Raw genomic sequence first — 14941 nt, forward strand, 5'->3', positions numbered from 1 at the left:
CTAAGAGGAGGAGCACAGAGTAATGTAGAAGGCAGAGGACAGGTCTAGGAGGAGGAGCACAGAGTAATGTAGAAGGCAGAGGACAGGTCTAGGAGGAGGGGCACAGAGTAATGTAGAAGGCAGAGGACAGGTCTAATAGGAGGAGCACAGAGTAATGTAGAAGGCAGAGGACAGGTCTAAGAGGAGGAGCACAGAGTAATGTAGAAGGCAGAGGACAGGTCTAGGAGGAGGAGCACAGAGTAATGTGGAAGGCAGAGGACAGGTCTAAGAGGAGGAGCACAGAGTAATGTAGAAGGCAATGGACAGGTCTAAGAGGAGGAGCACAGAGTAATGTAGAAGGCAGAGGACGGGTCTAGGAGGAGGAGCACAGAGTAATGTAGAAGGCAGAGGACGGGTCTAGGAGGAGGAGCACAGAGTAATGTAGAAGGCAGAGGACGGGTCTAGGAGGAGAAGCACAGAGTAATGTAGACGGCAGAGGACAGGTCTAGGAGGAGGAGCACAGAATAATGTAGAAGGCAGAGGACCGGTCTAGAAGGAGGAGCACAGAGTAATGTAGAAGGCAGAGGACAGGTCTAGGAGGAGGAGCACAGAGTAATGTAGAAGGCAGAGGACAGGTCTAAGAGGAGGAGCACAGAGTAATGTAGAAGGCAGAGGATGGGTCTAGGAGGAGGAGCACGGAGTAATGTAGAAGGCAGAGGACGGGTCTAGGAGGAGGAGCACAGAGTAATGTAGACGGCAGAGGACAGGTCTAGGAGGAGGAGCACAGAGTAATGTAGAAGGCAGAGGACAGGTCTAGGAGGAGGAGCACAGAGTAATGTAGAAGGCAGAGGACGTGTCTAGGAGAAAGAGCTCAGAGTAATGTAGAAGGCAGAGGACGGGTCTAGGAGGAGGAGCACAGAGTAATGTAGAAGGCAGAGGACGTGTCTAGGAGAAAGAGCTCAGAGTAATGTAGAAGGCAGAGGACGGGTCTAGGAGGAGGAGCACAGAGTAATGTAGAAGGCAGAGGACAGGTCTAGGAGAAGGAGCACAGAGTAATGTAGAAGGCAGAGGACGGGAGGAGGAGGAGTACAGAATAATGTAGAAGGCAGAGGATGGGTCTAGGAGGAGGAGCACAGAGTAATGTAGGGGGCAGAGGACGGGTCTAGGAGAAGGAGCACAGAATAATGTAGAAGGCAGAGGATGGGTCTAGGAGGAGGAGCACAGAGTAATGTAGGGGGCAGAGGACGGGTCTAGGAGGAGGAGCACAGAGTAATGTAGAAGGCAGAGGACGGGTCTAGGAGGAGGAGCACAGAGTAATGTAGAAGGCAGACGACGGGTCTAGGAGAAGGAGCACACAGTAATGTAGAAGGCAGAGGACGGGTCTAGGAGAAGGAGCACAGAGTAATGTAGAAGGCTGAGGACGGGTCTAGGAGGAGGAGCACAGAGTAATGTAGAAGGCAGAGGATAAGTCTAGAAGGAGAAGCATAGAGTAATGTAGAAGGCAGAGAACAGGTCTAGGAGGAGGAGCACAGAGTAATGTAGAAGGCAGAAGACAGGTCTAAAAGGAGGAGCACAGAGTAATGTAGAAGGCAGAGGACAGGTCTAGGAGGAGGAGCACAGAGTAATGTAGAAGGCAGAGGACGGGTCTAGGAGGAGGAGCACAAAGTAATGTAGAAGGCAGAGGACAGGTCTAGGAGGAGGAGCACAGAGTAATGTAGACGGCAGAGGACAGGTCTAGGAGGAGGAGCACAGAGTAATGTAGAAGGCAGAGGACCGGTCTAGGAGGAGGAGCACATAGTAATGTAGAAGGCAGAGGACAGGTCTAGGAGGAGGAGCACAGAGTAATGTAGAAGGCAGACGACAGGTCTAGAAGGAGGAGCACAGAGTAATGTAGTAGGCAGAGGACAGGTCTAGGAGGAGGAGCAGAGAGTAATGTAGAAGGCAGAGGACATTTCTAGGAGGAGGAGCAGAGAGTAATGTAGAAGGCAGAGGACAGGTCTAGAAGGAGGAGCACAGAGTAATGTAGAAGGCAGAGGACAGGTCTAGGAGGAGGAGCACAGAGTAATGTAGAAGGCAGAGGACAGGTCTAAGAGGAGGAGCACAGAGTAATGTAGAAGGCAGAGGACAGGTCTAAGAGGAGGAGCACAGAGTAATGAAGTCAGAGGACGGGTCTAGGAGGAGGAGCACAGAGTAATGTAAAAGGCTGAGGACGGGTCTAGGAGGAGGAGCACAGAGTAATGTAGACGGCAGAGGACAGGTCTAGGAGGAGGAGCACAGAATAATGTAGAAGGCAGAGGACCGGTCTAAGAGGAGGAGCACAGAGTAATGTAGAAGGCAGAGGACAGGTCTAGGAGGAGGAGCACAGAGTAATGTGGAAGGCAGAGGACAGGTCTAAGAGGAGGAGCACAGAGTAATGTAGAAGGCAGAGGACGGGTCTAGGAGGAGGAGCACAGAGTAATGTAGAAGGCAGAGGACGGGTCTAGGAGGAGGAGCACAGAGTAATGTAGATGGCAGAGGACAGGTCTAGGAGGAGGAGCACAGAGTAATGTAGAAGGCAGAGGACCAGTCTAGGAGGAGGAGCACAGAGTAATATAGAAGGCAGAGGACAGGTCTAGGAGGAGGAGCACAGAGTAATGTAGAAGGCAGAGGATAAGTCTAGAAGGAGAAGCATAGAGTAATGTAGAAGGCAGAGAACAGGTCTAGGAGGAGGAGCACAGAGTAATGTAGAAGGCAGAAGACAGGTCTAAAAGGAGGAGCACAGAGTAATGTAGAAGGCAGAGGACAGGTCTAGGAGGAGGAGCATAGAGTAATGTAGAAGGCAGAGGACAGGTCTAGGAGGAGGAGCACAGAGTAATGTAGAAGGCAGAGGACGGGTCTAGGAGGAGGAGCACAGAGTAATGTAGACGGCAGAGGACAGGTCTAGGAGGAGGAGCACAGAATAATGTAGAAGGCAGAGGACCGGTCTAGGAGGAGGAGCACAGAGTAATGTAGAAGGCAGAGGACAGGTCTAGGAGGAGGAGCACAGAGTAATGTAGAAGGCAGAGGACAGGTCTAGGAGGAGGAGCACAGAGTATTGTAGAAGGCAGAGGACAGGTCTAGGAGGAGTAGCACAGAGTAATGTAGACGGCAGAGGACAGGTCTAGAAGGAGGAGCACAGAATAATGTAGAAGGCAGAGGAGCTGTCTAGGAGGAGGAGCAGAGAGTAATGTAGAAGGCGGAGGACAGGTCTAGGAGGAGGAGCACAGAGTAATGTAGAAGGCAGAGGACAGGTCTAGAAGGAGGAGCACAGAGTAATGTAGAAGGTAGCAGACAGTTCTAGGAGGAGGAGCACAGAGTAATGTAGAAGGCAGAGGACGGGTCTAGGAGAAGGAGCACAGGGTAATGTAGAAGGCAGAGGACGGGTCTAGGAGGAGGAACACAGAATAATGTAGAAGGCAGAGGACAGGTCTAGGAGGAGGAGTACAGAGTAATGTAGAAGGCAGAGGACGGGTCTAGGAGGAAGAGCACAGACTAATGTAGAAGGCAGAGGACGGGTCTAGGAGGAGGAGCACAGAGTAATATAGAAGGAAGAGGACAGGTCTAGGAGAAGGAGCACAGAGTAATGTAGAAGGCAGAGGACGGGAGGAGGAGGAGTACAGAGTAATGTAGAAGGCAGAGGATGGGTCTAGGAGGAGGAGCACAGAGTAATGTAGGGGGCAGAAGACGTGTCTAGGAGGAGGAGCACAGAATAATGTAGAAGGCAGAGGATGGGTCTAGGAGGACGAGCACAGAGTAATGTAGACGGCAGAGGACGGGTCTAGGAGGAGGAGCACAGAGTAATGTAGAAGGCGGAGGACAGGTCTAGGAGGAGGAGCACAGAGTAATGTAGGAGGCAGAGGAGAGGTCTAGGAGGAGGAGCACACAGTAATGTAGAAGGCAGAGGACAGGTCTAGAAGGAGGAGCACAGAGTAACGTAGAAGGCAGAGGACAGGTCTAGGAGGAGGAGTAGAGAGTAATGTAGAAGGCAGAGGACAGGTCTAGAAGGAGGAGCACAGAATAATGTAGAAGGCAGAGGACAGGTCTAGGAGGAGGAGCAGAGAGTATTGTAGAAGGCAGAGGACAGGTCTAGGAGGAGGAGCACAGAGTAATGTAGAAGGCAGAGGACAGGTCTAGGAGAAGGAGCACAGAGTAATGTAGAAGGCAGAGGACAGGTCTAGGAGGAGGAGCACATAGTAATGTAGAAGGCAGAGGACAGGTCTAGGAGAAGGAGCACAGAGTAATGTAGAAGGCAGAGGACAGGTCTAGAAGGAGGAGCACAGAGTAATGTAGACGGCAGAGGACGGGTCTAGGAGGAGTAGCACAGAGTAATGTAGACGGCAGAGGATGGGTCTATGAGGAGGAGCACAATAATGTAGCAGGCAGAGGACAGGTCTAGGAGAAGGAGCACAGAGTAATGTAGAAGGCAGAGGACAGGTCTAGGAGGAGGAGCACAGAGTATTGTAGAAGGCAGAGGACAGGTCTAGGAGGAGGAGCACAGAGTAATGTAGACGGCAGAGGACGGGTCTAGGAGGAGGAGCACAGAGTAATGTAGAAGGCAGAGGATGGGTCTAGGAGGAGGAGCACAGAGTAATTTAGAAGGCAGAGGACAGGTCTAGGAGGAGGAGCACAGAGTAATGTAGAAGGCAGAGGACAGGTCTAGGAGGAGGAGCACAGAGTAATGTAGAAGGCAGAGGACAGGTCTAGGAGAAGGAGCACAGAGTAATGTAGAAGGCAGAGGACGGGTCTAGGAGGAGGAGCACAGAGTAATGTACAAGGCAGAGGACAGGTCTAGGAGGAGGAGCACAGAGTAATGTAGAAGGCAGAGGACAGGTCTAGAAGGAGGAGCACAGAGTAATGTAGAAGGCAGAGGACAGGTCTAGGAGGAGGAGCACAGAGTAATATAGAAGGCAGAGGACAGGTCTAGGAGAAGGAGCACAGAGTAATGTAGTCGGCAGAGGACAGGTCTAGGAGGAGGAGCACAGAGTAATGTAGACTGCAGAGGACGGGTCTAGGAGGAGGAGCACAGAGTAATGTAGAAGGCAGAGGACGGGTCTAGGAGGAGGAGCACAGAGTAATGTAGAAGGCAGAGGACAGGTCTAGGAGGAGGAGCACAGAGTATTGTAGAAGGCAGAGGACAGGTCTAGGAGGAGGAGCGGAGAGTAATGTAGAAGGCTGAGGACAGTTCTAGGAGGAGGAGCACAGAGTAATGTAGAAGGCAGAGTACGGGTCTAGGAGGAGGAGCAGAGAGTAATGTAGACGGCAGAGGACGGGTCTAGGAGGAGGAGCACAGAGTAATGTAGAAGGCAGAGGACGGGTCTAGGAGGAGGAGCACAGAGTAATGTAGAAGGCAGAGGACGGGTCTAGGAGAAAGAGCTCAGAGTAATGTAGAAGGCAGAGGACGGGTCTAGGAGGAGGAGCACAGAATAATGTAGAAGGCAGAGGACAGGTCTAGGAGAAGGAGCACAGAGTAATGTAGAAGGCAGAGGACGGGTCTAGGAGGAGGAGCACAGAGTAATGTAGAAGGCAGAGGACGTGTCTAGGAGAAAGAGCTCAGAGTAATGTAGAAGGCAGAGGACGGGTCTAGGAGGAGGAGCACAGAATAATGTAGAAGGCAGAGGACAGGTCTAGGAGAAGGAGCACAGAGTAATGTAGAAGGCAGAGGACGGGAGGAGGAGGAGTACAGAATAATGTAGAAGGCAGAGGACGGGTCTAGGAGGAGGAGCACAGAGTAATGTAGGGGGCAGAGGACGGGTCTAGGAGGAGGAGCACAGAGTAATGTAGAAGGCAGACGACAGGTCTAGGAGGAGGAGCACAGAGTAATGTAGAAGGCAGAGGAGAGGTCTAGAAGGAGGAGCACAGAGTAATGTAGAAGGCAGAGGACAGGTCTAGGAGGAAGAGTACAGAGTAATGTAGAAGGCAGAGAACAAGTCTAGGAGGAGGAGCACAGAGTAATGTAGAAGGCAGAGGAGAGGTCTAGAAGGAGGAGCACAGAGTAATGTAGAAGGCAGAGGACAGGTCTAGGAGGAAGAGTACAGAGTAATGTAGAAGGCAGAGGACAGGTCTAGTAGGAGGAGCACAGAGTAATGTAGAAGGCAGAGGACTGGTCTAGGAGGAGGAGCACAGAGTAATGTAGAAGGCAGAGGACAGGTCTAGGAGGAGGAGCACAGAGTAATGTAGAAGGCAGAGGACTGGTCTAAGAGGAGGAGCACAGAGTAATGTAGAAGGCAGAGGACAGGTCTAAGAGGAGGAGCACAGAGTAATGTAGAAGGCAGAGGACAGGTCTAAGAGGAGCACAGAGTAATGTAGAAGGCAGAGGACAGGTCTAAGAGGAGGAGCACAGAGTAATGTAGAAGGCAGAGGACAGGTCTAAGAGAAGGAGCACAGAGTAATGTAGAAGGCAGAGGACGGGTCTAGGAGGAGGAGCACAGAGTAATGTAGAAGGCAGAGGACAGGTCTAGGAGGAGGAGCACAGAGTAATGTAGAAGACAGAGGACGGGTCTAGAAGGAGGAGCACAGAATAATGTAGAAGGCAGAGGACGCGTCTAGAAGGAAGAGCACAGAATAATGTAGAAGGCAGAGGACAGGTCTAGGAGGAGGAGCACAGAGTAATGTAGAAGGCAGAGGACAGGTCTAGGAGGAGGAGCAGAGTAATGTAGAAGGCAGAGTACAGGTCTAGGAGGAGGAGCACAGAATAATGTAGAAGGCAGAGGACAGGTGTAGGAGGAGGAGCACAGTAATGTAGAAGGCAGAGGACGGGTCTAGGAGGAGGAGCACAGAGTAATGTAGAAGGCAGAGGACAGGTCTAGGAGGAGGAGCACAGAATAATGTAGAAGGCAGAGGACGGGTCTAGGAGGAGGAGCACAGAGTAATGTAGAAGGCAGAGGACGGGTCTAGGAGGAGGAGCACAGAGTAATGTAGAAGGCAGAGGATAGGTCTAGGAGGAGGAGCACAGAGTAATGTAGAAGACAGAGGACAGGTCTAGGAGGACGAGCACAGAGTAATGTAGAAGGCAGAGGACAGGTCTAGGAGGAGAAGTACAGAGTAATGTAGAAGGCAGAGGACAGGTCTAGGAGGAGGAGCACAGAGTAATGTAGAAGGCAGAAGAGAGGTCTAGAAGGAGGAGCACAGAGTAATGTAGAAGGCAGAGGACAGGTCTAGGAGGAAGAGTACAGAGTAATGTAGAAGGCAGAGAACAGGTCTAGGAGGAGGAGCACAGAGTAATGCAGAAGGCAGAGGACAGGTCTAGGAGGAGGAGCACAGAGTAATGTAGAAGGCAGAGGACAGGTCTAGGAGGAGGAGCACAGAGTAATGTAGAAGGCAGAGGACAGGTCTAAGAGGAGGAGCACAGAGTAATGTAGAAGGCAGAGGACAGGTCTAAGAGGAGGAGCACAGAGTAATGTAGAAGGCAGAGGACGGGTCTAGTAGGAGGAGCACAGAGTAATGTAGAAGGCAGAGGACGGGTCTAGGAGGAGGAGCACAGAGTAATGTAGACGGCAGAGGACAGGTCTAGGAGGAGGAGCACAGAATAATGTAGAAGGCAGAGGACCGATCTAGAAGGAGGAGCACAGAGTAATGTAGAAGGCAGAGGACAGGTCTAGGAGGAGGAGCACAGAGTAATGTAGAAGGCAGAGGATGGGTCTAGGAGGAGGAGTACGGAGTAATGTAGAAGGCAGAGGACGGGTCTAGGAGGAGGAGCACAGAGTAATGTAGACGGCAGAGGACAGGTCTAGAAGGAGGAGCACAGAGTAATGTAGAAGGCAGAGGACCGGTCTAGGAGGAGGAGAACAGAGTAATGTAGAAGGCAGAGGACCGGTCTAGGAGGAGGAGCACAGAGTAATGTAGAAGGCAGAGGACATGTCTAGGAGAAAGAGCTCAGAGTAATGTAGAAGGCAGAGGACGGGTCTAGGAGGAGGAGCACAGAATAATGTAGAAGGCAGAGGACAGGTCTAGGAGGAGGAGTACAGAGAATGTAGAAGACAGAGGACGGGTCTAGGAGGAAGAGCACAGACTAATGTAGAAGGCAGAGGACGGGTCTAGGAGGAGGAGCACAAAGTAATATAGAAGGAAGAGTACAGGTCTAGGAGAAGGAGCACAGAGTAATGTAAAAGGCAGAGGACGGGAGGAGGAGGAGTACAGAATAATGTAGAAGGCAGAGGATGGGTCTAGGAGGAGGAGCACAGAGTAATGTAGGTGGCAGAGGACGGGTCTAGGAGGAGGAGCACAGAATAATGTAGAAGGAAGAGGATGGGTCTAGGAGGAGGAGTACAGAGTAATGTAGAAGGCAGAGGACAGGTCTAGGAGGAGGAGCACAGAGTAATGTAGAAGGCAGAGGAGAGGTCTAGAAGGAGGAGCACAGAGTAATGTAGAAGGCAGAGGACAGGTCTAGGAGGAAGAGTACAGAGTAATGTAGAAGGCAGAGAACAGGTCTAGGAGGAGGAGCACAGAGTAATGTAGAAGGCAGAGGAGAGGTCTAGAAGGAGGAGCACAGAGTAATGTAGAAGGCAGAGGACAGGTCTAGGAGGAAGAGTACAGAGTAATGTAGAAGGCAGAGGACAGGTCTAGTAGGAGGAGCACAGAGTAATGTAGAAGGCAGCGGACAGGTCTAGGAGGAGGAGTACAGAGTAATGTAGAAGGCAGAGGACAGGTCTAGGAGGAGGAGCACAGAGTAATGTAGAAGGCAGAGGACAGGTCTAGGAGGAGGAGCACAGAGTAATGTAGAAGGCAGAGGACAGGTCTAAGAGGAGGAGCACAGAGTAATGTAGAAGGCAGAGGACAGGTCTAATAGGAGGAGCACAGAGTAATGTAGAAGGCAGAGGACAGGTCTAAGAGGAGGAGCACAGAGTAATGTAGAAGGCAGAGGACAGGTCTAGGAGGAGGAGCACAGAGTAATGTAGAAGGCAGAGGACAGGTCTAAGAGGAGGAGCACAGAGTAATGTAGAAGGCAGAGGACAGGTCTAAGAGGAGGAGCACAGAGTAATGTAGAAGGCAGAGGACGGGTCTAGGAGGAGGAGCACAGAGTAATGTAGAAGGCAGAGGACGGGTCTAGGAGGAGGAGCACAGGGTAATGTAGAAGGCAGAGGACGGGTCTAGAAGGAGGAGCACAGAGTAATGTAGACAGCAGAGGACAGGTCTAGGAGGAGGAGCACAGAATAATGTAGAAGGCAGAGGACCGGTCTAGAAGGAGGAGCACAGAGTAATGTAGAAGGCAGAGGACAGGTCTAGGAGGAGGAGCACAGAGTAATGTAGAAGGCAGAAGACAGGTCTAAGAGGAGGAGCACAGAGTAATGTAGAAGGCAGAGGATGGGTCTAGGAGGAGGAGCACGGAGTAATGTAGAAGGCAGAGGACGGGTCTAGGAGGAGGAGCACAGAGTAATGTAGACGGCAGAGGACAGGTCTAGGAGGAGGAGCACAGAGTAATGTAGAAGGCAGAGGACAGGTCTAGGAGGAGGAGCACAGAGTAATGTAGAAGGCAGAGGACGGGTCTAGGAGGAGGAGCACAGAGTAATGTAGAAGGCAGAGGACAGGTCTAGGAGAAGGAGCACAGAGTAATGTAGAAGGCAGAGGACGGGAGGAGGAGGAGTACAGAATAATGTAGAAGGCAGAGGATGGGTCTAGGAGGAGGAGCACAGAGTATTGTAGGGGGCAGAGGACGGGTCTAGGAGGAGGAGCACAGAATAATGTAGAAGGCAGAGGATGGGTCTAGGAGGAGGAGCATAGAGTAATGTAGGGGGCAGAGGACGGGTCTAGGAGGAGGAGCACAGTGTAATGTAGAAGGCAGAGGACGGGTCTAGGAGGAGGAGCACAGAGTAATGTAGTAGGCAGACGACGGGTCTAGGAGAAGGAGCACAGAGTGATGTAGAAGGCAGAGGACGGGTCTAGGAGAAGGAGCACAGAGTAATGTAGAAGGCAGAGGACGGGTCTAGGTGGAGGAGCACAGAGTAATGTAGAAGGCAGAGGACAGGTCTAGGAGGAGGAGCACAGAGTAATGTAGAAGGCAGAGGACGGGTCTAGGAGGAGGAGCACAGAGTAATGTAGAAGGCAGAGGACAGGTCTAGGAGGAGGAGCACAGAGTAATGTAGACGGCAGAGGACAGGTCTAGGAGGAAGAGCACAGAGTAATGTAGAAGGCAGAGGACCGGTCTAGGAGGAGGAGCACAGAGTAATGTAGAAGGCAGAGGACAGGTCTAGGAGGAGGAGCACAGAGTAATGTAGAAGGCAGACGACAGGTCTAGAAGGAGGAGCACAGAGTAATGTAGTAGGCAGAGGACAGGTCTAGGAGGAGGAGCAGAGAGTAATGTAGAAGGCAGAGGACAGGTCTAGAAGGAGGAGCACAGAGTAATGTAGAAGGCAGAGGACAGGTCTAGGAGGAGGAGCACAGAGTAATGTAGAAGGCAGAGGACAGGTCTAAGAGGAGGAGCACAGAGTAATGTAGAAGGCAGAGGACAGGTCTAAGAGGAGTAGCACAGAGTAATGTAGAAGTCAGAGGACGGGTCTAGGAGGAGGAGCACAGAGTAATGTAGAAGGCTGAGGACGGTTCTAGGAGGAGGAGCACAGAGTAATGTAGACGGCAGAGGACAGGTCTAGGAGGAGGAGCACAGAATAATGTAGAAGGCAGAGGACCGGTCTAGGAGGAGGAGCACAGAGTAATGTAGAAGGCAGAGGACAGGTCTAGGAGGAGGAGCACAGAGTAATGTAGAAGGCAGAGGACAGGTCTAAGAGGAGGAGCACAGAGTAATGTAGAAGGCAGAGGACGGGTCTAGGAGGAGGAGCACAGAGTAATGTAGAAGGCAGTGGACGGGTCTAGGAGGAGGAGCACAGAGTAATGTAGATGGCAGAGGACAGGTCTAGGAGGAGGAGCACAGAGTAATGTAGAAGGCAGAGGACCAGTCTAGGAGGAGGAGCACAGAGTAATATAGAAGGCAGAGGACAGGTCTAGGAGGAGGAGCACAGAGTAATGTAGAAGGCAGAGGATAGGTCTAGAAGGAGAAGCATAGAGTAATGTCGAAGGCAGAGAACAGGTCTAGGAGGAGGAGCACAGAGTAATGTAGAAGGCAGAGGACAGGTCTAAAAGGAAGAGCACAGAGTAATGTAGAAGGCAGAGGACAGGTCTAGGAGGAGGAGCACAGAGTAATGTAGAAGGCAGAGGACAGGTCTAGGAGAAGGAGCACAGAGTAATGTAGAAGGCAGAGGACGGGAGGAGGAGGAGTACAGAATAATGTAGAAGGCAGAGGATGGGTCTAGGAGGAGGAGCACAGAGTAATGTAGGGGGCAGAGGACGGGTCTAGGATGAGGAGCACAGAGTAATGTAGTAGGCAGACGACGGGTCTAGGAGAAGGAGCACAGAGTGATGTAGAAGGCAGAGGACGGGTCTAGGAGAAGGAGCACAGAGTAATGTAGAAGGCAGAGGACGGGTCTAGGTGGAGGAGCACAGAGTAATGTAGAAGGCAGAGGACAGGTCTAGGAGGAGGAGCACAGAGTAATGTAGAAGGCAGAGGACGGGTCTAGGAGGAGGAGCACAGAGTAATGTAGAAGGCAGAGGACAGGTCTAGGAGGAGGAGCACAGAGTAATGTAGACGGCAGAGGACAGGTCTAGGAGGAAGAGCACAGAGTAATGTAGAAGGCAGAGGACCGGTCTAGGAGGAGGAGCACAGAGTAATGTAGAAGGCAGAGGACAGGTCTAGGAGGAGGAGCACAGAGTAATGTAGAAGGCAGACGACAGGTCTAGAAGGAGGAGCACAGAGTAATGTAGTAGGCAGAGGACAGGTCTAGGAGGAGGAGCAGAGAGTAATGTAGAAGGCAGAGGACAGGTCTAGGAGGATCAGCAGAGAGTATTGTAGAAGGCAGAGGACAGGTCTAGAAGGAGGAGCACAGAGTAATGTAGAAGGCAGAGGACAGGTCTAGGAGGAGGAGCACAGAGTAATGTAGAAGGCAGAGGACAGGTCTAAGAGGAGGAGCACAGAGTAATGTAGAAGGCAGAGGACAGGTCTAAGAGGAGTAGCACAGAGTAATGTAGAAGTCAGAGGACGGGTCTAGGAGGAGGAGCACAGAGTAATGTAGAAGTCAGAGGACGGGTCTAGGAGGAGGAGCACAGAGTAATGTAGAAGGCTGAGGACGGTTCTAGGAGGAGGAGCACAGAGTAATGTAGACGGCAGAGGACAGGTCTAGGAGGAGGAGCACAGAATAATGTAGAAGGCAGAGGACCGGTCTAGGAGGAGGAGCACAGAGTAATGTAGAAGGCAGAGGACAGGTCTAGGAGGAGGAGCACAGAGTAATGTAGAAGGCAGTGGACGGGTCTAGGAGGAGGAGCACAGAGTAATATAGAAGGCAGAGGACAGGTCTAGGAGGAGGAGCACAGAGTAATGTAGAAGGCAGAGGATAGGTCTAGAAGGAGAAGCATAGAGTAATGTCGAAGGCAGAGAACAGGTCTAGGAGGAGGAGCACAGAGTAATGTAGAAGGCAGAGGACAGGTCTAAAAGGAAGAGCACAGAGTAATGTAGAAGGCAGAGGACAGGTCTAGGAGGAGGAGCATAGAGTAATGTAGAAGGCAGAGGACGGGTCTAGGAGGAGGAGCACAGAGTAATGTAGAAGGCAGAGGTCCGGTCTAGTAGGAGGAGCACAGAGTAATGTAGAAGGCAGAGGACAGGTCTAGGAGGAGGAGCACAGAGTAATGTAGAAGGCAGAGGACAGGTCTAGGAGGAGGAGCACAGAGTATTGTAGAAGGCAGAGGACAGGTCTAGGAGGAGGAGCACAGAGTAATGTAGACGGTAGAGGACAGGTCTAGAAGGAGGAGCACAGAATAATGTAGAAGGCGGAGGACAGGTCTAGGAGGAGGAGCACAGAGTAATGTAGAAGGCAGAGGACAGGTCTAGAAGGAGGAGCACAGAGTAATGTAGAAGGCAGCAGACAGTTCTAGGAGGAGGAGCACAGAGTAATGTAGAAGGCAGAGGACGGGTCTAGGAGAAGGAGCACAGGGTAATGTAGAAGGCAGAGGACGGGTCTAGGAGGAGGAACACAGAATAATGTAGAAGGCAGAGGACAGGTCTAGGAGGAGGAGTACAGAGTAATGTAGAAGGCAGAGGACGGGTCTAGGAGGAAGAGCACAGACTAATGTAGAAGGCAGAGGACGGGTCTAGGAGGAGCACAGAGTAATATAGAAGGAAGAGGACAGGTCTAGGAGAAGGAGCACAGAGTAATGTAGAAGGCAGAGGACGGGAGGAGGAGGAGTACAGAATAATGTAGAAGGCAGAGGATGGGTCTAGGAGGAGGAGCACAGAGTAATGTAGGGGGCAGAAGACGGGTCTAGGAGGAGGAGCACAGAATAATATAGAAGGCAGAGGATGGGTCTAGGAGGAAGAGCACAGAGTAATGTAGGGGGCAGAGGACGGATCTAGGAGGAGGAGCACAGAATAATGTAGAAGGCAGAGGACGGGTCTAGGAGGAGGAGCACAGAGTAATGTAGACGGCAGAGGACCGGTCTAGGAGGAGGAGCACAGAGTAATGTAGAAGGCGGAGGACAGGTCTAGGAGGAGGAGCACAGAGTAATGTAGGAGGCAGAGGACAGGTCTAGGAGGAGGAGCACAGAGTAATGTAGAAGGCAGAGGACAGGTCTAGAAGGAGGAGCACAGAATAATGTAGAAGGCAGAGGACAGGTCTAGGAGGAGGAGCAGAGAGTAATGTAGAAGGCAGAGGACAGGTCTAGGAGAAGGAGCACAGAGTAATGTAGAAGGCAGAGGACAGGTCTAGGAGGAGGAGCACAGAGTAATGTAGAAGGCAGAGGACAGGTCTAGAAGGAGGAGCACAGAGTAATGTAGACGGCAGAGGATGGGTCTATGAGGAGGAGCACAGTAATGTAGCAGGCAGAGGACAGGTCTAGGAGGAGGAGCACAGAGTATTGTAGAAGGCAGAGGACAGGTCTAGGAGGAGGAGCACAGAGTAATGTAGACGGCAGAGGACGGGTCTAGGAGGAGGAGCACAGAGTAATGTAGACGGCAGAGGATGGGTCTATGAGGAGGAGCACAGTAATGTAGCAGGCAGAGGACAGGTCTAGGAGGAGGAGCACAGAGTATTGTAGAAGGCAGAGGACAGGTCTAGGAGGAGGAGCACAGAGTAATGTAGACGGCAGAGGACAGGTCTAGGAGGAGGAGCACAGAGTAATGTAGAAGGCAGAGGATGGGTCTAGGAGGAGGAGCACAGAGTAATTTAGAAGGCAGAGGACAGGTCTAGGAGGAGGAGCACAGAGTAATGTAGAAGGCAGAGGACAGGTCTAGGAGGAGGAGCACAGAGTAATGTAGAAGGCAGAGGACAGGTTTAGGAGAAGGAGCACAGAGTAATGTAGAAGGCAGAGGACGGGTCTAGGAGGAGGAGCACAGAGTAATGTAGAAGGCAGAGGACAGGTCTAGGAGGAGGAGCACAGAGTAATATAGAAGGCAGAGGACAGGTCTAGGAGAAGGAGCACAGAGTAATGTAGACGGCAGAGGACGGGTCTAGGAGGAGGAGCACAGAGTAATGTAGACGGCAGAGGACGGGTCTAGGAGGAGGAGCACAGAGTAATGTAGAAGGCAGAGGACGGGTCTAGGAGGAGGAGCACAGAGTAATGTAGAAGGCAGAGGACAGGTCTAGGAGGAGGAGCACAGAGTAATGTAGAAGGCAGAGGACAGGTCTAGGAGGAGGAGCAGAGAGTAATGTAGAAGGCTGAGGACAGGTCTAGGAGGAGGAGCACAGAGTAATGTAGAAGGCAGAGGACGGGTCTAGGAGGAGGAGCAGAGAGTAATGTAGACGGCAGAGGACGGGTCTAGGAGGAGGAGCACAGAGTAATGTAGAAGGCAGAGGACGGGTCTAGGAGGAGGAGCACAGAGTAATGTAGAAGGCAGAGGACGGGTCTAGGAGAAAGAGCTCAGAGTAATGTAGAAGGCAGAGGACGGGTCTAGGAGGAGGAGCACAGAATA

This window comes from Phyllobates terribilis, unplaced genomic scaffold (genome assembly GCF_046119375.1).
Source record: "Phyllobates terribilis strain yellow unplaced genomic scaffold, ASM4611937v1 Scaffold_3__8_contigs__length_932513732, whole genome shotgun sequence".
Classification (NCBI taxonomy): Eukaryota; Metazoa; Chordata; class Amphibia; order Anura; family Dendrobatidae; genus Phyllobates; species Phyllobates terribilis.